Here is a 26,727-nt window from a genome sequence, read left to right on the forward strand (position 1 = left end):
CCAAGGACATCTGCCTCTTGGATTCCTCTCAACTTGCCTTCTGATAAAACATTTTGTGAGCCGCAGTTACCTTCGGCGCCTACAAGGTGGCGCTACATTCAGGTGAGAGCACAAGTATGCCCAAAATATTGGGGACTTTTGCCAGATTTATCGATGGATTTTACATATTTTTTTCAGAGGCTAGACATTACCTAGGAATGCTTTTTAACATAGAGATGCTTTAGTTATAATGTGTGGTCGGGCCTCAGCCCGTTCATTGTCTTCCCACTGTAACATATTTATTACCAGCTCATGTGAGTGGTGACTCTGCTTTATGAAACTTATCATATAGTAGGACAATGAGTATAGCAGAAGGGGCGATCGAGATGCTTGCCTACATATTTGTTTATTTTTTATATAATGGCTGATTAATCTGTTCATGATATTTCCATTTTGTGACATGTTGCATTAAAATATATCCTGATTGCAGAATATATAAGAATTGGTACTGCGTTGGCCGGGAATCGAACCCGGGTCAACTGCTTGGAAGGCAGCTATGCTCACCACTATACCACCAACGCCCTCTGATCTGTGCAATCTCGGTTCTCAACATTACGACCCTGAGTTCAATGTCTATCTTGCACCAGCTTCAATGGTGCATTTGGTTTAGATACCAACATGAGAAGCAGTAGAAAGGTTTTAGCAGATTGTAAGGAACTGGGATTGAAACCAAGGACAAAGCTGTGAAGAAGAGAAGAATGGTAAGCAGCAGTACAAATAATGGATATGAACATATAGAGGCAGCATGGGAAGCAAAGCAGGGGAAAGAAAGAGAGAACATTCCAGGAAATGCCCAGGAGATAGATAAGAGCAGAACAAAAAGGGAAGAATGATATTCAAAGCATGCCCAGAAAAGTGTTTGAAGGTCCCACCAGTCATTTATGCTTATTATTGTGTGTCTTTACTTTCAAGGTACAGGGTGGATCCCTTTGACGATCCCTCTCTTGTATTTCAGCAGACACAGATAGTTTAGAAGTCGTTTCTACCATAGCTGGCACAAGCTTGCGCTTTTCCTTGCTGGCAGCCTTAAAATGACAGCTTGGTCCTTGGAAGAAAAATCAAGCAAAACTAGCAGAGGATGGTTTCGATCCATCGACCTCTGGGTTATGGGCCCAGCACGCTTCCGCTGCGCCACTCTGCTGCTTTGGGAAAGTGTTCTCTTTATGCAGATGAGGAGCATTCAGCAGAGTAGCATGGGATTGGTCGGGCTCTCACCTCATTTGCCTAAGTATATCGCAAGGCATGCTGGGTATAGAAAAACTTCATCTTCCCCTCTCACAATCAGTCATAACTGAAAGTCAGACACTCTCAGGCACTAGCCGTTTCAAACCTTTATCAAGACAGCAGCTCTTGAACCCTCTATATCTCTCTCTGTGATACTAGCGCTAGCATGCTCAAGATTTGGCTTTACCTGGGTGCCAGAGATCTACCCGGTGAGGGCTTGCCCGGTGTGAGGCTTTTGAGCGTTTGGGAGCGTTTGGGAGCGTTGTGGACGTTGGACAGGAAACTATGCAAATTTGAATCATCCAACCTTCCTGCTGCAGTGAGACGCTCTTTCCATGGACATCTGCCTCTTGGATTCCTCTCAACTTGCCTTCTGATAAAACATTTTGTGAGCCGCAGTTACCTTCGACAGCTACAAGGTGGCGCTACATGCAGGTGAGAGCACAAGTATGCACAAAATGTTAAGGACTTTTGACAGATTTATCGGTGGATCTTGTATATTTTTTTCAGAGGCTAGATATTGCCTAGAAATGCTTTCTAACATAGAGATGCTAGAGTTATAATGTCTGCCCACTGTAACATATTTATTACCAGCACATGTGAGTGGTGACTCTGCTTTATGAAACTTATCATATATTAGGTCAATGAATGTAGCAGAAGGGGCGATCGAGATGCTTGCCTACATATTTGTTTATTTTTTATATAATGGCTGATTAATCTGTTCATGATATTTCCATTTTGTGACATGTTGCATTAAAATATATCCTGCTTGCAGAATATATAAGTATTTGCATTGCGTTGGCCGGGAATCGAACCCGGGTCAACTGCTTGGGAAGCAGCTATGCTCACCACTATACCACCAACGCCCTCTGACATTTGCGCTCTCGGTTCTAAATATTATGACTCAGAGATCAATGACTATCTTGCACCTGCTTCAATGGTGCATTTGGTTTAGATACCAACATGAAAAGCAGTAGAACGTTATTTGCAGAGGGTAAGGAACTGGGGATTAAAACCAAGGACAAAGCTGTGCAGAAGAGAAGAATGGAAAGCAGCAGTACAATTAATATATATATAACATATAGAGGCAGCAAGGGAAGCAAAGCAGGGAAGAGAAAGAGAGAACATTCCATGAAATGCCCAGGAGATAGATAAGAGCAGAACAAAAAGGGAAGAATGAAATTCAAAGCCTGCACAGAAAAGTGTTTGAAGGTCCCACCAGTCATGTATGCTTATTATTGTGTGTCTTTACTTTCAAAGTACAGGGTGGATCCTTTGACACTCCCTCTCTTGTATTTCAGCAGACACAGATAGTTGAGAAGTCTTATATCACTTAGCTGGCACAAGCTTGCGCTTTTCCTTTCCGGCAGCGTGGAAATGACAGCTTGGTCCTTGGAAGAAAAATCAAGCAAAATTAGCAGAGGATGGTTTCGATCCATCAACCTCTGGGTTATGGGCCCAGCACGCTTCCGCTGCGCCACTCTGCTCCTTTTTCAGAGTGTTCTCTTTATGCAGATGAGGAGCATTCAGGGGAGTGACGTGGGCGTTCGGGACGTGAGAGGACGATGGGCAGGAAACTGTGCAAATTTGAAGCATTCATCCTTCCTGCTGCAGTCAGAGGCTCTTTCCAAGGACATCTGCCTCTTGGATTCCTCTCAACTTGCCTTCTGATAAAACATTTTGTGAGCCGCAGTTACCTTCGGCGCCTACAAGGTGGCGCTACATTCAGGTGAGAGCACAAGTATGCCCAAAATATTGGGGACTTTTGCCAGATTTATCGATGGATTTTACATATTTTTTTCAGAGGCTAGACATTACCTAGGAATGCTTTTTAACATAGAGATGCTTTAGTTATAATGTGTGGTCGGGCCTCAGCCCGTTCATTGTCTTCCCACTGTAACATATTTATTACCAGCTCATGTGAGTGGTGACTCTGCTTTATGAAACTTATCATATAGTAGGACAATGAGTATAGCAGAAGGGGCGATCGAGATGCTTGCCTACATATTTGTTTATTTTTTATATAATGGCTGATTAATCTGTTCATGATATTTCCATTTTGTGACATGTTGCATTAAAATATATCCTGATTGCAGAATATATAAGAATTGGTACTGCGTTGGCCGGGAATCGAACCCGGGTCAACTGCTTGGAAGGCAGCTATGCTCACCACTATACCACCAACGCCCTCTGATCTGTGCAATCTCGGTTCTCAACATTACGACCCTGAGTTCAATGTCTATCTTGCACCAGCTTCAATGGTGCATTTGGTTTAGATACCAACATGAGAAGCAGTAGAAAGGTTTTAGCAGATTGTAAGGAACTGGGATTGAAACCAAGGACAAAGCTGTGAAGAAGAGAAGAATGGTAAGCAGCAGTACAAATAATGGATATGAACATATAGAGGCAGCATGGGAAGCAAAGCAGGGGAAAGAAAGAGAGAACATTCCAGGAAATGCCCAGGAGATAGATAAGAGCAGAACAAAAAGGGAAGAATGATATTCAAAGCATGCCCAGAAAAGTGTTTGAAGGTCCCACCAGTCATTTATGCTTATTATTGTGTGTCTTTACTTTCAAGGTACAGGGTGGATCCCTTTGACGATCCCTCTCTTGTATTTCAGCAGACACAGATAGTTTAGAAGTCGTTTCTACCATAGCTGGCACAAGCTTGCGCTTTTCCTTGCTGGCAGCCTTAAAATGACAGCTTGGTCCTTGGAAGAAAAATCAAGCAAAACTAGCAGAGGATGGTTTCGATCCATCGACCTCTGGGTTATGGGCCCAGCACGCTTCCGCTGCGCCACTCTGCTGCTTTGGGAAAGTGTTCTCTTTATGCAGATGAGGAGCATTCAGCAGAGTAGCATGGGATTGGTCGGGCTCTCACCTCATTTGCCTAAGTATATCGCAAGGCATGCTGGGTATAGAAAAACTTCATCTTCCCCTCTCACAATCAGTCATAACTGAAAGTCAGACACTCTCAGGCACTAGCCGTTTCAAACCTTTATCAAGACAGCAGCTCTTGAACCCTCTATATCTCTCTCTGTGATACTAGCGCTAGCATGCTCAAGATTTGGCTTTACCTGGGTGCCAGAGATCTACCCGGTGAGGGCGAGGCTTTTGAGCGTTTGGGAGCGTTTGGGAGCGTTGTGGACGTTGGACAGGAAACTATGCAAATTTGAATCATCCAACCTTCCTGCTGCAGTGAGACGCTCTTTCCATGGACATCTGCCTCTTGGATTCCTCTCAACTTGCCTTCTGATAAAACATTTTGTGAGCCGCAGTTACCTTCGACAGCTACAAGGTGGCGCTACATGCAGGTGAGAGCACAAGTATGCACAAAATGTTAAGGACTTTTGACAGATTTATCGGTGGATCTTGTATATTTTTTTCAGAGGCTAGATATTGCCTAGAAATGCTTTCTAACATAGAGATGCTAGAGTTATAATGTCTGCCCACTGTAACATATTTATTACCAGCACATGTGAGTGGTGACTCTGCTTTATGAAACTTATCATATATTAGGTCAATGAATGTAGCAGAAGGGGCGATCGAGATGCTTGCCTACATATTTGTTTATTTTTTATATAATGGCTGATTAATCTGTTCATGATATTTCCATTTTGTGACATGTTGCATTAAAATATATCCTGCTTGCAGAATATATAAGTATTTGCATTGCGTTGGCCGGGAATCGAACCCGGGTCAACTGCTTGGGAAGCAGCTATGCTCACCACTATACCACCAACGCCCTCTGACATTTGCGCTCTCGGTTCTAAATATTATGACTCAGAGATCAATGACTATCTTGCACCTGCTTCAATGGTGCATTTGGTTTAGATACCAACATGAAAAGCAGTAGAACGTTATTTGCAGAGGGTAAGGAACTGGGGATTAAAACCAAGGACAAAGCTGTGCAGAAGAGAAGAATGGAAAGCAGCAGTACAATTAATATATATATAACATATAGAGGCAGCAAGGGAAGCAAAGCAGGGAAGAGAAAGAGAGAACATTCCATGAAATGCCCAGGAGATAGATAAGAGCAGAACAAAAAGGGAAGAATGAAATTCAAAGCCTGCACAGAAAAGTGTTTGAAGGTCCCACCAGTCATGTATGCTTATTATTGTGTGTCTTTACTTTCAAAGTACAGGGTGGATCCTTTGACACTCCCTCTCTTGTATTTCAGCAGACACAGATAGTTGAGAAGTCTTATATCACTTAGCTGGCACAAGCTTGCGCTTTTCCTTTCCGGCAGCGTGGAAATGACAGCTTGGTCCTTGGAAGAAAAATCAAGCAAAATTAGCAGAGGATGGTTTCGATCCATCAACCTCTGGGTTATGGGCCCAGCACGCTTCCGCTGCGCCACTCTGCTCCTTTTTCAGAGTGTTCTCTTTATGCAGATGAGGAGCATTCAGGGGAGTGACGTGGGCGTTCGGGACGTGAGAGGACGATGGGCAGGAAACTGTGCAAATTTGAAGCATTCATCCTTCCTGCTGCAGTCAGAGGCTCTTTCCAAGGACATCTGCCTCTTGGATTCCTCTCAACTTGCCTTCTGATAAAACATTTTGTGAGCCGCAGTTACCTTCGGCGCCTACAAGGTGGCGCTACATTCAGGTGAGAGCACAAGTATGCCCAAAATATTGGGGACTTTTGCCAGATTTATCGATGGATTTTACATATTTTTTTCAGAGGCTAGACATTACCTAGGAATGCTTTTTAACATAGAGATGCTTTAGTTATAATGTGTGGTCGGGCCTCAGCCCGTTCATTGTCTTCCCACTGTAACATATTTATTACCAGCTCATGTGAGTGGTGACTCTGCTTTATGAAACTTATCATATAGTAGGACAATGAGTATAGCAGAAGGGGCGATCGAGATGCTTGCCTACATATTTGTTTATTTTTTATATAATGGCTGATTAATCTGTTCATGATATTTCCATTTTGTGACATGTTGCATTAAAATATATCCTGATTGCAGAATATATAAGAATTGGTACTGCGTTGGCCGGGAATCGAACCCGGGTCAACTGCTTGGAAGGCAGCTATGCTCACCACTATACCACCAACGCCCTCTGATCTGTGCAATCTCGGTTCTCAACATTACGACCCTGAGTTCAATGTCTATCTTGCACCAGCTTCAATGGTGCATTTGGTTTAGATACCAACATGAGAAGCAGTAGAAAGGTTTTAGCAGATTGTAAGGAACTGGGATTGAAACCAAGGACAAAGCTGTGAAGAAGAGAAGAATGGTAAGCAGCAGTACAAATAATGGATATGAACATATAGAGGCAGCATGGGAAGCAAAGCAGGGGAAAGAAAGAGAGAACATTCCAGGAAATGCCCAGGAGATAGATAAGAGCAGAACAAAAAGGGAAGAATGATATTCAAAGCATGCCCAGAAAAGTGTTTGAAGGTCCCACCAGTCATTTATGCTTATTATTGTGTGTCTTTACTTTCAAGGTACAGGGTGGATCCCTTTGACGATCCCTCTCTTGTATTTCAGCAGACACAGATAGTTCAGAAGTCGTTTCTACCATAGCTGGCACAAGCTTGCGCTTTTCCTTGCTGGCAGCCTTAAAATGACAGCTTGGTCCTTGGAAGAAAAATCAAGCAAAACTAGCAGAGGATGGTTTCGATCCATCGACCTCTGGGTTATGGGCCCAGCACGCTTCCGCTGCGCCACTCTGCTGCTTTGGGAAAGTGTTCTCTTTATGCAGATGAGGAGCATTCAGCAGAGTAGCATGGGATTGGTCGGGCTCTCACCTCATTTGCCTAAGTATATCGCAAGGCATGCTGGGTATAGAAAAACTTCATCTTCCCCTCTCACAATCAGTCATAACTGAAAGTCAGACACTCTCAGGCACTAGCCGTTTCAAACCTTTATCAAGACAGCAGCTCTTGAACCCTCTATATCTCTCTCTGTGATACTAGCGCTAGCATGCTCAGGATTTGGCTTTACCTGGGTGCCAGAGATCTACCCGGTGAGGGCTTGCCCGGTGTGAGGCTTTTGAGCGTTTGGGAGCGTTTGGGAGCGTTGTGGACGTTGGACAGGAAACTATGCAAATTTGAATCATCCAACCTTCCTGCTGCAGTGAGACGCTCTTTCCATGGACATCTGCCTCTTGGATTCCTCTCAACTTGCCTTCTGATAAAACATTTTGTGAGCCGCAGTTACCTTCGACAGCTACAAGGTGGCGCTACATGCAGGTGAGAGCACAAGTATGCACAAAATGTTAAGGACTTTTGACAGATTTATCGGTGGATCTTGTATATTTTTTTCAGAGGCTAGATATTGCCTAGAAATGCTTTCTAACATAGAGATGCTAGAGTTATAATGTCTGCCCACTGTAACATATTTATTACCAGCACATGTGAGTGGTGACTCTGCTTTATGAAACTTATCATATATTAGGTCAATGAATGTAGCAGAAGGGGCGATCGAGATGCTTGCCTACATATTTGTTTATTTTTTATATAATGGCTGATTAATCTGTTCATGATATTTCCATTTTGTGACATGTTGCATTAAAATATATCCTGCTTGCAGAATATATAAGTATTTGCATTGCGTTGGCCGGGAATCGAACCCGGGTCAACTGCTTGGGAAGCAGCTATGCTCACCACTATACCACCAACGCCCTCTGACATTTGCGCTCTCGGTTCTAAATATTATGACTCAGAGATCAATGACTATCTTGCACCTGCTTCAATGGTGCATTTGGTTTAGATACCAACATGAAAAGCAGTAGAACGTTATTTGCAGAGGGTAAGGAACTGGGGATTAAAACCAAGGACAAAGCTGTGCAGAAGAGAAGAATGGAAAGCAGCAGTACAATTAATATATATATAACATATAGAGGCAGCAAGGGAAGCAAAGCAGGGAAGAGAAAGAGAGAACATTCCATGAAATGCCCAGGAGATAGATAAGAGCAGAACAAAAAGGGAAGAATGAAATTCAAAGCCTGCACAGAAAAGTGTTTGAAGGTCCCACCAGTCATGTATGCTTATTATTGTGTGTCTTTACTTTCAAAGTACAGGGTGGATCCTTTGACACTCCCTCTCTTGTATTTCAGCAGACACAGATAGTTGAGAAGTCTTATATCACTTAGCTGGCACAAGCTTGCGCTTTTCCTTTCCGGCAGCGTGGAAATGACAGCTTGGTCCTTGGAAGAAAAATCAAGCAAAATTAGCAGAGGATGGTTTCGATCCATCAACCTCTGGGTTATGGGCCCAGCACGCTTCCGCTGCGCCACTCTGCTCCTTTTTCAGAGTGTTCTCTTTATGCAGATGAGGAGCATTCAGGGGAGTGACGTGGGCGTTCGGGACGTGAGAGGACGATGGGCAGGAAACTGTGCAAATTTGAAGCATTCATCCTTCCTGCTGCAGTCAGAGGCTCTTTCCAAGGACATCTGCCTCTTGGATTCCTCTCAACTTGCCTTCTGATAAAACATTTTGTGAGCCGCAGTTACCTTCGGCGCCTACAAGGTGGCGCTACATTCAGGTGAGAGCACAAGTATGCCCAAAATATTGGGGACTTTTGCCAGATTTATCGATGGATTTTACATATTTTTTTCAGAGGCTAGACATTACCTAGGAATGCTTTTTAACATAGAGATGCTTTAGTTATAATGTGTGGTCGGGCCTCAGCCCGTTCATTGTCTTCCCACTGTAACATATTTATTACCAGCTCATGTGAGTGGTGACTCTGCTTTATGAAACTTATCATATAGTAGGACAATGAGTATAGCAGAAGGGGCGATCGAGATGCTTGCCTACATATTTGTTTATTTTTTATATAATGGCTGATTAATCTGTTCATGATATTTCCATTTTGTGACATGTTGCATTAAAATATATCCTGATTGCAGAATATATAAGAATTGGTACTGCGTTGGCCGGGAATCGAACCCGGGTCAACTGCTTGGAAGGCAGCTATGCTCACCACTATACCACCAACGCCCTCTGATCTGTGCAATCTCGGTTCTCAACATTACGACCCTGAGTTCAATGTCTATCTTGCACCAGCTTCAATGGTGCATTTGGTTTAGATACCAACATGAGAAGCAGTAGAAAGGTTTTAGCAGATTGTAAGGAACTGGGATTGAAACCAAGGACAAAGCTGTGAAGAAGAGAAGAATGGTAAGCAGCAGTACAAATAATGGATATGAACATATAGAGGCAGCATGGGAAGCAAAGCAGGGGAAAGAAAGAGAGAACATTCCAGGAAATGCCCAGGAGATAGATAAGAGCAGAACAAAAAGGGAAGAATGATATTCAAAGCATGCCCAGAAAAGTGTTTGAAGGTCCCACCAGTCATTTATGCTTATTATTGTGTGTCTTTACTTTCAAGGTACAGGGTGGATCCCTTTGACGATCCCTCTCTTGTATTTCAGCAGACACAGATAGTTTAGAAGTCGTTTCTACCATAGCTGGCACAAGCTTGCGCTTTTCCTTGCTGGCAGCCTTAAAATGACAGCTTGGTCCTTGGAAGAAAAATCAAGCAAAACTAGCAGAGGATGGTTTCGATCCATCGACCTCTGGGTTATGGGCCCAGCACGCTTCCGCTGCGCCACTCTGCTGCTTTGGGAAAGTGTTCTCTTTATGCAGATGAGGAGCATTCAGCAGAGTAGCATGGGATTGGTCGGGCTCTCACCTCATTTGCCTAAGTATATCGCAAGGCATGCTGGGTATAGAAAAACTTCATCTTCCCCTCTCACAATCAGTCATAACTGAAAGTCAGACACTCTCAGGCACTAGCCGTTTCAAACCTTTATCAAGACAGCAGCTCTTGAACCCTCTATATCTCTCTCTGTGATACTAGCGCTAGCATGCTCAAGATTTGGCTTTACCTGGGTGCCAGAGATCTACCCGGTGAGGGCGAGGCTTTTGAGCGTTTGGGAGCGTTTGGGAGCGTTGTGGACGTTGGACAGGAAACTATGCAAATTTGAATCATCCAACCTTCCTGCTGCAGTGAGACGCTCTTTCCATGGACATCTGCCTCTTGGATTCCTCTCAACTTGCCTTCTGATAAAACATTTTGTGAGCCGCAGTTACCTTCGACAGCTACAAGGTGGCGCTACATGCAGGTGAGAGCACAAGTATGCACAAAATGTTAAGGACTTTTGACAGATTTATCGGTGGATCTTGTATATTTTTTTCAGAGGCTAGATATTGCCTAGAAATGCTTTCTAACATAGAGATGCTAGAGTTATAATGTCTGCCCACTGTAACATATTTATTACCAGCACATGTGAGTGGTGACTCTGCTTTATGAAACTTATCATATATTAGGTCAATGAATGTAGCAGAAGGGGCGATCGAGATGCTTGCCTACATATTTGTTTATTTTTTATATAATGGCTGATTAATCTGTTCATGATATTTCCATTTTGTGACATGTTGCATTAAAATATATCCTGCTTGCAGAATATATAAGTATTTGCATTGCGTTGGCCGGGAATCGAACCCGGGTCAACTGCTTGGGAAGCAGCTATGCTCACCACTATACCACCAACGCCCTCTGACATTTGCGCTCTCGGTTCTAAATATTATGACTCAGAGATCAATGACTATCTTGCACCTGCTTCAATGGTGCATTTGGTTTAGATACCAACATGAAAAGCAGTAGAACGTTATTTGCAGAGGGTAAGGAACTGGGGATTAAAACCAAGGACAAAGCTGTGCAGAAGAGAAGAATGGAAAGCAGCAGTACAATTAATATATATATAACATATAGAGGCAGCAAGGGAAGCAAAGCAGGGAAGAGAAAGAGAGAACATTCCATGAAATGCCCAGGAGATAGATAAGAGCAGAACAAAAAGGGAAGAATGAAATTCAAAGCCTGCACAGAAAAGTGTTTGAAGGTCCCACCAGTCATGTATGCTTATTATTGTGTGTCTTTACTTTCAAAGTACAGGGTGGATCCTTTGACACTCCCTCTCTTGTATTTCAGCAGACACAGATAGTTGAGAAGTCTTATATCACTTAGCTGGCACAAGCTTGCGCTTTTCCTTTCCGGCAGCGTGGAAATGACAGCTTGGTCCTTGGAAGAAAAATCAAGCAAAATTAGCAGAGGATGGTTTCGATCCATCAACCTCTGGGTTATGGGCCCAGCACGCTTCCGCTGCGCCACTCTGCTCCTTTTTCAGAGTGTTCTCTTTATGCAGATGAGGAGCATTCAGGGGAGTGACGTGGGCGTTCGGGACGTGAGAGGACGATGGGCAGGAAACTGTGCAAATTTGAAGCATTCATCCTTCCTGCTGCAGTCAGAGGCTCTTTCCAAGGACATCTGCCTCTTGGATTCCTCTCAACTTGCCTTCTGATAAAACATTTTGTGAGCCGCAGTTACCTTCGGCGCCTACAAGGTGGCGCTACATTCAGGTGAGAGCACAAGTATGCCCAAAATATTGGGGACTTTTGCCAGATTTATCGATGGATTTTACATATTTTTTTCAGAGGCTAGACATTACCTAGGAATGCTTTTTAACATAGAGATGCTTTAGTTATAATGTGTGGTCGGGCCTCAGCCCGTTCATTGTCTTCCCACTGTAACATATTTATTACCAGCTCATGTGAGTGGTGACTCTGCTTTATGAAACTTATCATATAGTAGGACAATGAGTATAGCAGAAGGGGCGATCGAGATGCTTGCCTACATATTTGTTTATTTTTTATATAATGGCTGATTAATCTGTTCATGATATTTCCATTTTGTGACATGTTGCATTAAAATATATCCTGATTGCAGAATATATAAGAATTGGTACTGCGTTGGCCGGGAATCGAACCCGGGTCAACTGCTTGGAAGGCAGCTATGCTCACCACTATACCACCAACGCCCTCTGATCTGTGCAATCTCGGTTCTCAACATTACGACCCTGAGTTCAATGTCTATCTTGCACCAGCTTCAATGGTGCATTTGGTTTAGATACCAACATGAGAAGCAGTAGAAAGGTTTTAGCAGATTGTAAGGAACTGGGATTGAAACCAAGGACAAAGCTGTGAAGAAGAGAAGAATGGTAAGCAGCAGTACAAATAATGGATATGAACATATAGAGGCAGCATGGGAAGCAAAGCAGGGGAAAGAAAGAGAGAACATTCCAGGAAATGCCCAGGAGATAGATAAGAGCAGAACAAAAAGGGAAGAATGATATTCAAAGCATGCCCAGAAAAGTGTTTGAAGGTCCCACCAGTCATTTATGCTTATTATTGTGTGTCTTTACTTTCAAGGTACAGGGTGGATCCCTTTGACGATCCCTCTCTTGTATTTCAGCAGACACAGATAGTTCAGAAGTCGTTTCTACCATAGCTGGCACAAGCTTGCGCTTTTCCTTGCTGGCAGCCTTAAAATGACAGCTTGGTCCTTGGAAGAAAAATCAAGCAAAACTAGCAGAGGATGGTTTCGATCCATCGACCTCTGGGTTATGGGCCCAGCACGCTTCCGCTGCGCCACTCTGCTGCTTTGGGAAAGTGTTCTCTTTATGCAGATGAGGAGCATTCAGCAGAGTAGCATGGGATTGGTCGGGCTCTCACCTCATTTGCCTAAGTATATCGCAAGGCATGCTGGGTATAGAAAAACTTCATCTTCCCCTCTCACAATCAGTCATAACTGAAAGTCAGACACTCTCAGGCACTAGCCGTTTCAAACCTTTATCAAGACAGCAGCTCTTGAACCCTCTATATCTCTCTCTGTGATACTAGCGCTAGCATGCTCAAGATTTGGCTTTACCTGGGTGCCAGAGATCTACCCGGTGAGGGCTTGCCCGGTGTGAGGCTTTTGAGCGTTTGGGAGCGTTGTGGACGTTGGACAGGAAACTATGCAAATTTGAATCATCCAACCTTCCTGCTGCAGTGAGACGCTCTTTCCATGGACATCTGCCTCTTGGATTCCTCTCAACTTGCCTTCTGATAAAACATTTTGTGAGCCGCAGTTACCTTCGACAGCTACAAGGTGGCGCTACATGCAGGTGAGAGCACAAGTATGCACAAAATGTTAAGGACTTTTGACAGATTTATCGGTGGATCTTGTATATTTTTTTCAGAGGCTAGATATTGCCTAGAAATGCTTTCTAACATAGAGATGCTAGAGTTATAATGTCTGCCCACTGTAACATATTTATTACCAGCACATGTGAGTGGTGACTCTGCTTTATGAAACTTATCATATATTAGGTCAATGAATGTAGCAGAAGGGGCGATCGAGATGCTTGCCTACATATTTGTTTATTTTTTATATAATGGCTGATTAATCTGTTCATGATATTTCCATTTTGTGACATGTTGCATTAAAATATATCCTGCTTGCAGAATATATAAGTATTTGCATTGCGTTGGCCGGGAATCGAACCCGGGTCAACTGCTTGGGAAGCAGCTATGCTCACCACTATACCACCAACGCCCTCTGACATTTGTGCTCTCGGTTCTAAATATTATGACTCAGAGATCAATGACTATCTTGCACCTGCTTCAATGGTGCATTTGGTTTAGATACCAACATGAAAAGCAGTAGAACGTTATTTGCAGAGGGTAAGGAACTGGGGATTAAAACCAAGGACAAAGCTGTGCAGAAGAGAAGAATGGAAAGCAGCAGTACAATTAATATATATATAACATATAGAGGCAGCAAGGGAAGCAAAGCAGGGAAGAGAAAGAGAGAACATTCCATGAAATGCCCAGGAGATAGATAAGAGCAGAACAAAAAGGGAAGAATGAAATTCAAAGCCTGCACAGAAAAGTGTTTGAAGGTCCCACCAGTCATGTATGCTTATTATTGTGTGTCTTTACTTTCAAAGTACAGGGTGGATCCTTTGACACTCCCTCTCTTGTATTTCAGCAGACACAGATAGTTGAGAAGTCTTATATCACTTAGCTGGCACAAGCTTGCGCTTTTCCTTTCCGGCAGCGTGGAAATGACAGCTTGGTCCTTGGAAGAAAAATCAAGCAAAATTAGCAGAGGATGGTTTCGATCCATCAACCTCTGGGTTATGGGCCCAGCACGCTTCCGCTGCGCCACTCTGCTCCTTTTTCAGAGTGTTCTCTTTATGCAGATGAGGAGCATTCAGGGGAGTGACGTGGGCGTTCGGGACGTGAGAGGACGATGGGCAGGAAACTGTGCAAATTTGAAGCATTCATCCTTCCTGCTGCAGTCAGAGGCTCTTTCCAAGGACATCTGCCTCTTGGATTCCTCTCAACTTGCCTTCTGATAAAACATTTTGTGAGCCGCAGTTACCTTCGGCGCCTACAAGGTGGCGCTACATTCAGGTGAGAGCACAAGTATGCCCAAAATATTGGGGACTTTTGCCAGATTTATCGATGGATTTTACATATTTTTTTCAGAGGCTAGACATTACCTAGGAATGCTTTTTAACATAGAGATGCTTTAGTTATAATGTGTGGTCGGGCCTCAGCCCGTTCATTGTCTTCCCACTGTAACATATTTATTACCAGCTCATGTGAGTGGTGACTCTGCTTTATGAAACTTATCATATAGTAGGACAATGAGTATAGCAGAAGGGGCGATCGAGATGCTTGCCTACATATTTGTTTATTTTTTATATAATGGCTGATTAATCTGTTCATGATATTTCCATTTTGTGACATGTTGCATTAAAATATATCCTGATTGCAGAATATATAAGAATTGGTACTGCGTTGGCTGGGAATCGAACCCGGGTCAACTGCTTGGAAGGCAGCTATGCTCACCACTATACCACCAACGCCCTCTGATCTTTGCAATCTCGGTTCTCAACATTACGACCCTGAGTTCAATGTCTATCTTGCACCAGCTTCAATGGTGCATTTGGTTTAGATACCAACATGAGAAGCAGTAGAAAGGTTTTAGCAGATTGTAAGGAACTGGGATTGAAACCAAGGACAAAGCTGTGAAGAAGAGAAGAATGGTAAGCAGCAGTACAAATAATGGATATGAACATATAGAGGCAGCATGGGAAGCAAAGCAGGGGAAAGAAAGAGAGAACATTCCAGGAAATGCCCAGGAGATAGATAAGAGCAGAACAAAAAGGGAAGAATGATATTCAAAGCATGCCCAGAAAAGTGTTTGAAGGTCCCACCAGTCATTTATGCTTATTATTGTGTGTCTTTACTTTCAAGGTACAGGGTGGATCCCTTTGACGATCCCTCTCTTGTATTTCAGCAGACACAGATAGTTTAGAAGTCGTTTCTACCATAGCTGGCACAAGCTTGCGCTTTTCCTTGCTGGCAGCCTTAAAATGACAGCTTGGTCCTTGGAAGAAAAATCAAGCAAAACTAGCAGAGGATGGTTTCGATCCATCGACCTCTGGGTTATGGGCCCAGCACGCTTCCGCTGCGCCACTCTGCTGCTTTGGGAAAGTGTTCTCTTTATGCAGATGAGGAGCATTCAGCAGAGTAGCATGGGATTGGTCGGGCTCTCACCTCATTTGCCTAAGTATATCGCAAGGCATGCTGGGTATAGAAAAACTTCATCTTCCCCTCTCACAATCAGTCATAACTGAAAGTCAGACACTCTCAGGCACTAGCCGTTTCAAACCTTTATCAAGACAGCAGCTCTTGAACCCTCTATATCTCTCTCTGTGATACTAGCGCTAGCATGCTCAAGATTTGGCTTTACCTGGGTGCCAGAGATCTACCCGGTGAGGGCTTGCCCGGTGTGAGGCTTTTGAGCGTTTGGGAGCGTTTGGGACGTTGGACAGGAAACTATGCAAATTTGAATCATCCAACCTTCCTGCTGCAGTGAGACGCTCTTTCCATGGACATCTGCCTCTTGGATTCCTCTCAACTTGCCTTCTGATAAAACATTTTGTGAGCCGCAGTTACCTTCGACAGCTACAAGGTGGCGCTACATGCAGGTGAGAGCACAAGTATGCACAAAATGTTAAGGACTTTTGACAGATTTATCGGTGGATCTTGTATATTTTTTTCAGAGGCTAGATATTGCCTAGAAATGCTTTCTAACATAGAGATGCTAGAGTTATAATGTCTGCCCACTGTAACATATTTATTACCAGCACATGTGAGTGGTGACTCTGCTTTATGAAACTTATCATATATTAGGTCAATGAATGTAGCAGAAGGGGCGATCGAGATGCTTGCCTACATATTTGTTTATTTTTTATATAATGGCTGATTAATCTGTTCATGATATTTCCATTTTGTGACATGTTGCATTAAAATATATCCTGCTTGCAGAATATATAAGTATTTGCATTGCGTTGGCCGGGAATCGAACCCGGGTCAACTGCTTGGGAAGCAGCTATGCTCACCACTATACCACCAACGCCCTCTGACATTTGCGCTCTCGGTTCTAAATATTATGACTCAGAGATCAATGACTATCTTGCACCTGCTTCAATGGTGCATTTGGTTTAGATACCAACATGAAAAGCAGTAGAACGTTATTTGCAGAGGGTAAGGAACTGGGGATTAAAACCAAGGACAAAGCTGTGCAGAAGAGAAGAATGGAAAGCAGCAGTACAATTAATATATATATAACATATAGAGGCAGCAAGGGAAGCAAAGCAGGGAAGAGAAAGAGAGAACATTCCATGAAATGCCCAGGAGATAGATAAGAGCATAACAAAAAGGGAAGAATGAAATTCAAAGCCTGCACAGAAAAGTGTTTGAAGGTCCCACCAGTCATGTATGCTTATTATTGTGTGTCTTTACTTTCAAAGTACAGGGTGGATCCTTTGACACTCCCTCTCTTGTATTTCAGCAGACACAGATAGTTGAGAAGTCTTATATCACTTAGCTGGCACAAGCTTGCGCTTTTCCTTTCCGGCAGCGTGGAAATGACAGCTTGGTCCTTGGAAGAAAAATCAAGCAAAATTAGCAGAGGATGGTTTCGATCCATCAACCTCTGGGTTATGGGCCCAGCACGCTTCCGCTGCGCCACTCTGCTCCTTTTTCAGAGTGTTCTCTTTATGCAGATGAGGAGCATTCAGGGGAGTGACGTGGGCGTTCGGGACGTGAGAGGACGATGGGCAGGAAACTGTGCAAATTTGAAGCATTCATCCTTCCTGCTGCAGTCAGAGGCTCTTTCCAAGGACATCTGCCTCTTGGATTCCTCTCAACTTGCCTTCTGATAAAACATTTTGTGAGCCGCAGTTACCTTCGGCGCCTACAAGGTGGCGCTACATTCAGGTGAGAGCACAAGTATGCCCAAAATATTGGGGACTTTTGCCAGATTTATCGATGGATTTTACATATTTTTTTCAGAGGCTAGACATTACCTAGGAATGCTTTTTAACATAGAGATGCTTTAGTTATAATGTGTGGTCGGGCCTCAGCCCGTTCATTGTCTTCCCACTGTAACATATTTATTACCAGCTCATGTGAGTGGTGACTCTGCTTTATGAAACTTATCATATAGTAGGACAATGAGTATAGCAGAAGGGGCGATCGAGATGCTTGCCTACATATTTGTTTATTTTTTATATAATGGCTGATTAATCTGTTCATGATATTTCCATTTTGTGACATGTTGCATTAAAATATATCCTGATTGCAGAATATATAAGAATTGGTACTGCGTTGGCCGGGAATCGAACCCGGGTCAACTGCTTGGAAGGCAGCTATGCTCACCACTATACCACCAACGCCCTCTGATCTGTGCAATCTCGGTTCTCAACATTACGACCCTGAGTTCAATGTCTATCTTGCACCAGCTTCAATGGTGCATTTGGTTTAGATACCAACATGAGAAGCAGTAGAAAGGTTTTAGCAGATTGTAAGGAACTGGGATTGAAACCAAGGACAAAGCTGTGAAGAAGAGAAGAATGGTAAGCAGCAGTACAAATAATGGATATGAACATATAGAGGCAGCATGGGAAGCAAAGCAGGGGAAAGAAAGAGAGAACATTCCAGGAAATGCCGAGGAGATAGATAAGAGCAGAACAAAAAGGGAAGAATGATATTCAAAGCATGCCCAGAAAAGTGTTTGAAGGTCCCACCAGTCATTTATGCTTATTATTGTGTGTCTTTACTTTCAAGGTACAGGGTGGATCCCTTTGACGATCCCTCTCTTGTATTTCAGCAGACACAGATAGTTCAGAAGTCGTTTCTACCATAGCTGGCACAAGCTTGCGCTTTTCCTTGCTGGCAGCCTTAAAATGACAGCTTGGTCCTTGGAAGAAAAATCAAGCAAAACTAGCAGAGGATGGTTTCGATCCATCGACCTCTGGGTTATGGGCCCAGCACGCTTCCGCTGCGCCACTCTGCTGCTTTGGGAAAGTGTTCTCTTTATGCAGATGAGGAGCATTCAGCAGAGTAGCATGGGATTGGTCGGGCTCTCACCTCATTTGCCTAAGTATATCGCAAGGCATGCTGGGTATAGAAAAACTTCATCTTCCCCTCTCACAATCAGTCATAACTGAAAGTCAGACACTCTCAGGCACTAGCCGTTTCAAACCTTTATCAAGACAGCAGCTCTTGAACCCTCTATATCTCTCTCTGTGATACTAGCGCTAGCATGCTCAAGATTTGGCTTTACCTGGGTGCCAGAGATCTACCCGGTGAGGGCTTGCCCGGTGTGAGGCTTTTGAGCGTTTGGGAGCGTTTGGGAGCGTTGTGGACGTTGGACAGGAAACTATGCAAATTTGAATCATCCAACCTTCCTGCTGCAGTGAGACGCTCTTTCCATGGACATCTGCCTCTTGGATTCCTCTCAACTTGCCTTCTGATAAAACATTTTGTGAGCCGCAGTTACCTTCGACAGCTACAAGGTGGCGCTACATGCAGGTGAGAGCACAAGTATGCACAAAATGTTAAGGACTTTTGACAGATTTATCGGTGGATCTTGTATATTTTTTTCAGAGGCTAGATATTGCCTAGAAATGCTTTCTAACATAGAGATGCTAGAGTTATAATGTCTGCCCACTGTAACATATTTATTACCAGCACATGTGAGTGGTGACTCTGCTTTATGAAACTTATCATATATTAGGTCAATGAATGTAGCAGAAGGGGCGATCGAGATGCTTGCCTACATATTTGTTTATTTTTTATATAATGGCTGATTAATCTGTTCATGATATTTCCATTTTGTGACATGTTGCATTAAAATATATCCTGCTTGCAGAATATATAAGTATTTGCATTGCGTTGGCCGGGAATCGAACCCGGGTCAACTGCTTGGGAAGCAGCTATGCTCACCACTATACCACCAACGCCCTCTGACATTTGCGCTCTCGGTTCTAAATATTATGACTCAGAGATCAATGACTATCTTGCACCTGCTTCAATGGTGCATTTGGTTTAGATACCAACATGAAAAGCAGTAGAACGTTATTTGCAGAGGGTAAGGAACTGGGGATTAAAACCAAGGACAAAGCTGTGCAGAAGAGAAGAATGGAAAGCAGCAGTACAATTAATATATATATAACATATAGAGGCAGCAAGGGAAGCAAAGCAGGGAAGAGAAAGAGAGAACATTCCATGAAATGCCCAGGAGATAGATAAGAGCAGAACAAAAAGGGAAGAATGAAATTCAAAGCCTGCACAGAAAAGTGTTTGAAGGTCCCACCAGTCATGTATGCTTATTATTGTGTGTCTTTACTTTCAAAGTACAGGGTGGATCCTTTGACACTCCCTCTCTTGTATTTCAGCAGACACAGATAGTTGAGAAGTCTTATATCACTTAGCTGGCACAAGCTTGCGCTTTTCCTTTCCGGCAGCGTGGAAATGACAGCTTGGTCCTTGGAAGAAAAATCAAGCAAAATTAGCAGAGGATGGTTTCGATCCATCAACCTCTGGGTTATGGGCCCAGCACGCTTCCGCTGCGCCACTCTGCTCCTTTTTCAGAGTGTTCTCTTTATGCAGATGAGGAGCATTCAGGGGAGTGACGTGGGCGTTCGGGACGTGAGAGGACGATGGGCAGGAAACTGTGCAAATTTGAAGCATTCATCCTTCCTGCTGCAGTCAGAGGCTCTTTCCAAGGACATCTGCCTCTTGGATTCCTCTCAACTTGCCTTCTGATAAAACATTTTGTGAGCCGCAGTTACCTTCGGCGCCTACAAGGTGGCGCTACATTCAGGTGAGAGCACAAGTATGCCCAAAATATTGGGGACTTTTGCCAGATTTATCGATGGATTTTACATATTTTTTTCAGAGGCTAGACATTACCTAGGAATGCTTTTTAACATAGAGATGCTTTAGTTATAATGTGTGGTCGGGCCTCAGCCCGTTCATTGTCTTCCCACTGTAACATATTTATTACCAGCTCATGTGAGTGGTGACTCTGCTTTATGAAACTTATCATATAGTAGGACAATGAGTATAGCAGAAGGGGCGATCGAGATGCTTGCCTACATATTTGTTTATTTTTTATATAATGGCTGATTAATCTGTTCATGATATTTCCATTTTGTGACATGTTGCATTAAAATATATCCTGATTGCAGAATATATAAGAATTGGTACTGCGTTGGCCGGGAATCGAACCCGGGTCAACTGCTTGGAAGGCAGCTATGCTCACCACTATACCACCAACGCCCTCTGATCTGTGCAATCTCGGTTCTCAACATTACGACCCTGAGTTCAATGTCTATCTTGCACCAGCTTCAATGGTGCATTTGGTTTAGATACCAACATGAGAAGCAGTAGAAAGGTTTTAGCAGATTGTAAGGAACTGGGATTGAAACCAAGGACAAAGCTGTGAAGAAGAGAAGAATGGTAAGCAGCAGTACAAATAATGGATATGAACATATAGAGGCAGCATGGGAAGCAAAGCAGGGGAAAGAAAGAGAGAACATTCCAGGAAATGCCCAGGAGATAGATAAGAGCAGAACAAAAAGGGAAGAATGATATTCAAAGCATGCCCAGAAAAGTGTTTGAAGGTCCCACCAGTCATTTATGCTTATTATTGTGTGTCTTTACTTTCAAGGTACAGGGTGGATCCCTTTGACGATCCCTCTCTTGTATTTCAGCAGACACAGATAGTTCAGAAGTCGTTTCTACCATAGCTGGCACAAGCTTGCGCTTTTCCTTGCTGGCAGCCTTAAAATGACAGCTTGGTCCTTGGAAGAAAAATCAAGCAAAACTAGCAGAGGATGGTTTCGATCCATCGACCTCTGGGTTATGGGCCCAGCACGCTTCCGCTGCGCCACTCTGCTGCTTTGGGAAAGTGTTCTCTTTATGCAGATGAGGAGCATTCAGCAGAGTAGCATGGGATTGGTCGGGCTCTCACCTCATTTGCCTAAGTATATCGCAAGGCATGCTGGGTATAGAAAAACTTCATCTTCCCCTCTCACAATCAGTCATAACTGAAAGTCAGACACTCTCAGGCACTAGCCGTTTCAAACCTTTATCAAGACAGCAGCTCTTGAACCCTCTATATCTCTCTCTGTGATACTAGCGCTAGCATGCTCAAGATTTGGCTTTACCTGGGTGCCAGAGATCTACCCGGTGAGGGCTTGCCCGGTGTGAGGCTTTTGAGCGTTTGGGAGCGTTTGGGAGCGTTGTGGACGTTGGACAGGAAACTATGCAAATTTGAATCATCCAACCTTCCTGCTGCAGTGAGACGCTCTTTCCATGGACATCTGCCTCTTGGATTCCTCTCAACTTGCCTTCTGATAAAACATTTTGTGAGCCGCAGTTACCTTCGACAGCTACAAGGTGGCGCTACATGCAGGTGAGAGCACAAGTATGCACAAAATGTTAAGGACTTTTGACAGATTTATCGGTGGATCTTGTATATTTTTTTCAGAGGCTAGATATTGCCTAGAAATGCTTTCTAACATAGAGATGCTAGAGTTATAATGTCTGCCCACTGTAACATATTTATTACCAGCACATGTGAGTGGTGACTCTGCTTTATGAAACTTATCATATATTAGGTCAATGAATGTAGCAGAAGGGGCGATCGAGATGCTTGCCTACATATTTGTTTATTTTTTATATAATGGCTGATTAATCTGTTCATGATATTTCCATTTTGTGACATGTTGCATTAAAATATATCCTGCTTGCAGAATATATAAGTATTTGCATTGCGTTGGCCGGGAATCGAACCCGGGTCAACTGCTTGGGAAGCAGCTATGCTCACCACTATACCACCAATGCCCTCTGACATTTGCGCTCTCGGTTCTAAATATTATGACTCAGAGATCAATGACTATCTTGCACCTGCTTCAATGGTGCATTTGGTTTAGATACCAACATGAAAAGCAGTAGAACGTTATTTGCAGAGGGTAAGGAACTGGGGATTAAAACCAAGGACAAAGCTGTGCAGAAGAGAAGAATGGAAAGCAGCAGTACAATTAATATATATATAACATATAGAGGCAGCAAGGGAAGCAAAGCAGGGAAGAGAAAGAGAGAACATTCCATGAAATGCCCAGGAGATAGATAAGAGCAGAACAAAAAGGGAAGAATGAAATTCAAAGCCTGCACAGAAAAGTGTTTGAAGGTCCCACCAGTCATGTATGCTTATTATTGTGTGTCTTTACTTTCAAAGTACAGGGTGGATCCTTTGACACTCCCTCTCTTGTATTTCAGCAGACACAGATAGTTGAGAAGTCTTATATCACTTAGCTGGCACAAGCTTGCGCTTTTCCTTTCCGGCAGCGTGGAAATGACAGCTTGGTCCTTGGAAGAAAAATCAAGCAAAATTAGCAGAGGATGGTTTCGATCCATCAACCTCTGGGTTATGGGCCCAGCACGCTTCCGCTGCGCCACTCTGCTCCTTTTTCAGAGTGTTCTCTTTATGCAGATGAGGAGCATTCAGGGGAGTGACGTGGGCGTTCGGGACGTGAGAGGACGATGGGCAGGAAACTGTGCAAATTTGAAGCATTCATCCTTCCTGCTGCAGTCAGAGGCTCTTTCCAAGGACATCTGCCTCTTGGATTCCTCTCAACTTGCCTTCTGATAAAACATTTTGTGAGCCGCAGTTACCTTCGGCGCCTACAAGGTGGCGCTACATTCAGGTGAGAGCACAAGTATGCCCAAAATATTGGGGACTTTTGCCAGATTTATCGATGGATTTTACATATTTTTTTCAGAGGCTAGACATTACCTAGGAATGCTTTTTAACATAGAGATGCTTTAGTTATAATGTGTGGTCGGGCCTCAGCCCGTTCATTGTCTTCCCACTGTAACATATTTATTACCAGCTCATGTGAGTGGTGACTCTGCTTTATGAAACTTATCATATAGTAGGACAATGAGTATAGCAGAAGGGGCGATCGAGATGCTTGCCTACATATTTGTTTATTTTTTATATAATGGCTGATTAATCTGTTCATGATATTTCCATTTTGTGACATGTTGCATTAAAATATATCCTGATTGCAGAATATATAAGAATTGGTACTGCGTTGGCCGGGAATCGAACCCGGGTCAACTGCTTGGAAGGCAGCTATGCTCACCACTATACCACCAACGCCCTCTGATCTGTGCAATCTCGGTTCTCAACATTACGACCCTGAGTTCAATGTCTATCTTGCACCAGCTTCAATGGTGCATTTGGTTTAGATACCAACATGAGAAGCAGTAGAAAGGTTTTAGCAGATTGTAAGGAACTGGGATTGAAACCAAGGACAAAGCTGTGAAGAAGAGAAGAATGGTAAGCAGCAGTACAAATAATGGATATGAACAAATAGAGGCAGCATGGGAAGCAAAGCAGGGGAAAGAAAGAGAGAACATTCCAGGAAATGCCCAGGAGATAGATAAGAGCAGAACAAAAAGGGAAGAATGATATTCAAAGCATGCCCAGAAAAGTGTTTGAAGGTCCCACCAGTCATTTATGCTTATTATTGTGTGTCTTTACTTTCAAGGTACAGGGTGGATCCCTTTGACGATCCCTCTCTTGTATTTCAGCAGACACAGATAGTTTAGAAGTCGTTTCTACCATAGCTGGCACAAGCTTGCGCTTTTCCTTGCTGGCAGCCTTAAAATGACAGCTTGGTCCTTGGAAGAAAAATCAAGCAAAACTAGCAGAGGATGGTTTCGATCCATCGACCTCTGGGTTATGGGCCCAGCACGCTTCCGCTGCGCCACTCTGCTGCTTTGGGAAAGTGTTCTCTTTATGCAGATGAGGAGCATTCAGCAGAGTAGCATGGGATTGGTCGGGCTCTCACCTCATTTGCCTAAGTATATCGCAAGGCATGCTGGGTATAGAAAAACTTCATCTTCCCCTCTCACAATCAGTCATAACTGAAAGTCAGACACTCTCAGGCACTAGCCGTTTCAAACCTTTATCAAGACAGCAGCTCTTGAACCCTCTATATCTCTCTCTGTGATACTAGCGCTAGCATGCTCAAGATTTGGCTTTACCTGGGTGCCAGAGATCTACCCGGTGAGGGCGAGGCTTTTGAGCGTTTGGGAGCGTTTGGGAGCGTTGTGGACGTTGGACAGGAAACTATGCAAATTTGAATCATCCAACCTTCCTGCTGCAGTGAGACGCTCTTTCCATGGACATCTGCCTCTTGGATTCCTCTCAACTTGCCTTCTGATAAAACATTTTGTGAGCCGCAGTTACCTTCGACAGCTACAAGGTGGCGCTACATGCAGGTGAGAGCACAAGTATGCACAAAATGTTAAGGACTTTTGACAGATTTATCGGTGGATCTTGTATATTTTTTTCAGAGGCTAGATATTGCCTAGAAATGCTTTCTAACATAGAGATGCTAGAGTTATAATGTCTGCCCACTGTAACATATTTATTACCAGCACATGTGAGTGGTGACTCTGCTTTATGAAACTTATCATATATTAGGTCAATGAATGTAGCAGAAGGGGCGATCGAGATGCTTGCCTACATATTTGTTTATTTTTTATATAATGGCTGATTAATCTGTTCATGATATTTCCATTTTGTGACATGTTGCATTAAAATATATCCTGCTTGCAGAATATATAAGTATTTGCATTGCGTTGGCCGGGAATCGAACCCGGGTCAACTGCTTGGGAAGCAGCTATGCTCACCACTATACCACCAACGCCCTCTGACATTTGCGCTCTCGGTTCTAAATATTATGACTCAGAGATCAATGACTATCTTGCACCTGCTTCAATGGTGCATTTGGTTTAGATACCAACATGAAAAGCAGTAGAACGTTATTTGCAGAGGGTAAGGAACTGGGGATTAAAACCAAGGACAAAGCTGTGCAGAAGAGAAGAATGGAAAGCAGCAGTACAATTAATATATATATAACATATAGAGGCAGCAAGGGAAGCAAAGCAGGGAAGAGAAAGAGAGAACATTCCATGAAATGCCCAGGAGATAGATAAGAGCAGAACAAAAAGGGAAGAATGAAATTCAAAGCCTGCACAGAAAAGTGTTTGAAGGTCCCACCAGTCATGTATGCTTATTATTGTGTGTCTTTACTTTCAAAGTACAGGGTGGATCCTTTGACACTCCCTCTCTTGTATTTCAGCAGACACAGATAGTTGAGAAGTCTTATATCACTTAGCTGGCACAAGCTTGCGCTTTTCCTTTCCGGCAGCGTGGAAATGACAGCTTGGTCCTTGGAAGAAAAATCAAGCAAAATTAGCAGAGGATGGTTTCGATCCATCAACCTCTGGGTTATGGGCCCAGCACGCTTCCGCTGCGCCACTCTGCTCCTTTTTCAGAGTGTTCTCTTTATGCAGATGAGGAGCATTCAGGGGAGTGACGTGGGCGTTCGGGACGTGAGAGGACGATGGGCAGGAAACTGTGCAAATTTGAAGCATTCATCCTTCCTGCTGCAGTCAGAGGCTCTTTCCAAGGACATCTGCCTCTTGGATTCCTCTCAACTTGCCTTCTGATAAAACATTTTGTGAGCCGCAGTTACCTTCGGCGCCTACAAGGTGGCGCTACATTCAGGTGAGAGCACAAGTATGCCCAAAATATTGGGGACTTTTGCCAGATTTATCGATGGATTTTACATATTTTTTTCAGAGGCTAGACATTACCTAGGAATGCTTTTTAACATAGAGATGCTTTAGTTATAATGTGTGGTCGGGCCTCAGCCCGTTCATTGTCTTCCCACTGTAACATATTTATTACCAGCTCATGTGAGTGGTGACTCTGCTTTATGAAACTTATCATATAGTAGGACAATGAGTATAGCAGAAGGGGCGATCGAGATGCTTGCCTACATATTTGTTTATTTTTTATATAATGGCTGATTAATCTGTTCATGATATTTCCATTTTGTGACATGTTGCATTAAAATATATCCTGATTGCAGAATATATAAGAATTGGTACTGCGTTGGCCGGGAATCGAACCCGGGTCAACTGCTTGGAAGGCAGCTATGCTCACCACTATACCACCAACGCCCTCTGATCTGTGCAATCTCGGTTCTCAACATTACGACCCTGAGTTCAATGTCTATCTTGCACCAGCTTCAATGGTGCATTTGGTTTAGATACCAACATGAGAAGCAGTAGAAAGGTTTTAGCAGATTGTAAGGAACTGGGATTGAAACCAAGGACAAAGCTGTGAAGAAGAGAAGAATGGTAAGCAGCAGTACAAATAATGGATATGAA

The 26,727-nt window shown here is 43.4% G+C and overlaps 28 non-coding genes across 28 annotated transcripts; all 28 read right to left on the reverse strand.

Moving 5' to 3' along the window:
- Positions 1 to 488: 488 nt before the first annotated feature.
- TRNAG-UCC (transfer RNA glycine (anticodon UCC)) lies at positions 489 to 560 on the reverse strand. Its single transcript has one exon. It is a non-coding gene; the product is annotated as a tRNA-Gly (tRNA).
- A 548-nt stretch (positions 561 to 1,108) lies between these two features.
- On the reverse strand, positions 1,109 to 1,180 carry TRNAM-CAU (transfer RNA methionine (anticodon CAU)). Its single transcript has one exon. It is a non-coding gene; the product is annotated as a tRNA-Met (tRNA).
- An 877-nt stretch (positions 1,181 to 2,057) lies between these two features.
- On the reverse strand, positions 2,058 to 2,129 carry TRNAG-CCC (transfer RNA glycine (anticodon CCC)). The gene has a single exon. It is a non-coding gene; the product is annotated as a tRNA-Gly (tRNA).
- A 1,249-nt stretch (positions 2,130 to 3,378) lies between these two features.
- Positions 3,379 to 3,450, reverse strand: TRNAG-UCC (transfer RNA glycine (anticodon UCC)). The gene has a single exon. It is a non-coding gene; the product is annotated as a tRNA-Gly (tRNA).
- A 548-nt stretch (positions 3,451 to 3,998) lies between these two features.
- On the reverse strand, positions 3,999 to 4,070 carry TRNAM-CAU (transfer RNA methionine (anticodon CAU)). Its single transcript has one exon. It is a non-coding gene; the product is annotated as a tRNA-Met (tRNA).
- An 866-nt stretch (positions 4,071 to 4,936) lies between these two features.
- On the reverse strand, positions 4,937 to 5,008 carry TRNAG-CCC (transfer RNA glycine (anticodon CCC)). The gene has a single exon. It is a non-coding gene; the product is annotated as a tRNA-Gly (tRNA).
- A 1,249-nt stretch (positions 5,009 to 6,257) lies between these two features.
- Positions 6,258 to 6,329, reverse strand: TRNAG-UCC (transfer RNA glycine (anticodon UCC)). Its single transcript has one exon. It is a non-coding gene; the product is annotated as a tRNA-Gly (tRNA).
- A 548-nt stretch (positions 6,330 to 6,877) lies between these two features.
- TRNAM-CAU (transfer RNA methionine (anticodon CAU)) lies at positions 6,878 to 6,949 on the reverse strand. The gene has a single exon. It is a non-coding gene; the product is annotated as a tRNA-Met (tRNA).
- Positions 6,950 to 7,826: 877 nt separating this feature from the next.
- TRNAG-CCC (transfer RNA glycine (anticodon CCC)) lies at positions 7,827 to 7,898 on the reverse strand. The gene has a single exon. It is a non-coding gene; the product is annotated as a tRNA-Gly (tRNA).
- Positions 7,899 to 9,147: 1,249 nt separating this feature from the next.
- On the reverse strand, positions 9,148 to 9,219 carry TRNAG-UCC (transfer RNA glycine (anticodon UCC)). Its single transcript has one exon. It is a non-coding gene; the product is annotated as a tRNA-Gly (tRNA).
- A 548-nt stretch (positions 9,220 to 9,767) lies between these two features.
- TRNAM-CAU (transfer RNA methionine (anticodon CAU)) lies at positions 9,768 to 9,839 on the reverse strand. Its single transcript has one exon. It is a non-coding gene; the product is annotated as a tRNA-Met (tRNA).
- Positions 9,840 to 10,705: 866 nt separating this feature from the next.
- On the reverse strand, positions 10,706 to 10,777 carry TRNAG-CCC (transfer RNA glycine (anticodon CCC)). The gene has a single exon. It is a non-coding gene; the product is annotated as a tRNA-Gly (tRNA).
- Positions 10,778 to 12,026: 1,249 nt separating this feature from the next.
- Positions 12,027 to 12,098, reverse strand: TRNAG-UCC (transfer RNA glycine (anticodon UCC)). The gene has a single exon. It is a non-coding gene; the product is annotated as a tRNA-Gly (tRNA).
- Positions 12,099 to 12,646: 548 nt separating this feature from the next.
- Positions 12,647 to 12,718, reverse strand: TRNAM-CAU (transfer RNA methionine (anticodon CAU)). Its single transcript has one exon. It is a non-coding gene; the product is annotated as a tRNA-Met (tRNA).
- Positions 12,719 to 13,585: 867 nt separating this feature from the next.
- On the reverse strand, positions 13,586 to 13,657 carry TRNAG-CCC (transfer RNA glycine (anticodon CCC)). Its single transcript has one exon. It is a non-coding gene; the product is annotated as a tRNA-Gly (tRNA).
- A 1,249-nt stretch (positions 13,658 to 14,906) lies between these two features.
- TRNAG-UCC (transfer RNA glycine (anticodon UCC)) lies at positions 14,907 to 14,978 on the reverse strand. The gene has a single exon. It is a non-coding gene; the product is annotated as a tRNA-Gly (tRNA).
- Positions 14,979 to 15,526: 548 nt separating this feature from the next.
- Positions 15,527 to 15,598, reverse strand: TRNAM-CAU (transfer RNA methionine (anticodon CAU)). The gene has a single exon. It is a non-coding gene; the product is annotated as a tRNA-Met (tRNA).
- Positions 15,599 to 16,465: 867 nt separating this feature from the next.
- On the reverse strand, positions 16,466 to 16,537 carry TRNAG-CCC (transfer RNA glycine (anticodon CCC)). The gene has a single exon. It is a non-coding gene; the product is annotated as a tRNA-Gly (tRNA).
- A 1,249-nt stretch (positions 16,538 to 17,786) lies between these two features.
- Positions 17,787 to 17,858, reverse strand: TRNAG-UCC (transfer RNA glycine (anticodon UCC)). The gene has a single exon. It is a non-coding gene; the product is annotated as a tRNA-Gly (tRNA).
- Positions 17,859 to 18,406: 548 nt separating this feature from the next.
- Positions 18,407 to 18,478, reverse strand: TRNAM-CAU (transfer RNA methionine (anticodon CAU)). Its single transcript has one exon. It is a non-coding gene; the product is annotated as a tRNA-Met (tRNA).
- Positions 18,479 to 19,355: 877 nt separating this feature from the next.
- Positions 19,356 to 19,427, reverse strand: TRNAG-CCC (transfer RNA glycine (anticodon CCC)). Its single transcript has one exon. It is a non-coding gene; the product is annotated as a tRNA-Gly (tRNA).
- Positions 19,428 to 20,676: 1,249 nt separating this feature from the next.
- TRNAG-UCC (transfer RNA glycine (anticodon UCC)) lies at positions 20,677 to 20,748 on the reverse strand. Its single transcript has one exon. It is a non-coding gene; the product is annotated as a tRNA-Gly (tRNA).
- Positions 20,749 to 21,296: 548 nt separating this feature from the next.
- Positions 21,297 to 21,368, reverse strand: TRNAM-CAU (transfer RNA methionine (anticodon CAU)). Its single transcript has one exon. It is a non-coding gene; the product is annotated as a tRNA-Met (tRNA).
- Positions 21,369 to 22,245: 877 nt separating this feature from the next.
- On the reverse strand, positions 22,246 to 22,317 carry TRNAG-CCC (transfer RNA glycine (anticodon CCC)). The gene has a single exon. It is a non-coding gene; the product is annotated as a tRNA-Gly (tRNA).
- A 1,249-nt stretch (positions 22,318 to 23,566) lies between these two features.
- Positions 23,567 to 23,638, reverse strand: TRNAG-UCC (transfer RNA glycine (anticodon UCC)). Its single transcript has one exon. It is a non-coding gene; the product is annotated as a tRNA-Gly (tRNA).
- Positions 23,639 to 24,186: 548 nt separating this feature from the next.
- On the reverse strand, positions 24,187 to 24,258 carry TRNAM-CAU (transfer RNA methionine (anticodon CAU)). Its single transcript has one exon. It is a non-coding gene; the product is annotated as a tRNA-Met (tRNA).
- An 866-nt stretch (positions 24,259 to 25,124) lies between these two features.
- Positions 25,125 to 25,196, reverse strand: TRNAG-CCC (transfer RNA glycine (anticodon CCC)). Its single transcript has one exon. It is a non-coding gene; the product is annotated as a tRNA-Gly (tRNA).
- A 1,249-nt stretch (positions 25,197 to 26,445) lies between these two features.
- TRNAG-UCC (transfer RNA glycine (anticodon UCC)) lies at positions 26,446 to 26,517 on the reverse strand. Its single transcript has one exon. It is a non-coding gene; the product is annotated as a tRNA-Gly (tRNA).
- Between the last annotated feature and the right edge of the window lie 210 nt (positions 26,518 to 26,727).

This window comes from Lissotriton helveticus, chromosome 11, assembly GCF_964261635.1.
Source record: "Lissotriton helveticus chromosome 11, aLisHel1.1, whole genome shotgun sequence".
Taxonomy (NCBI): Eukaryota; Metazoa; Chordata; class Amphibia; order Caudata; family Salamandridae; genus Lissotriton; species Lissotriton helveticus.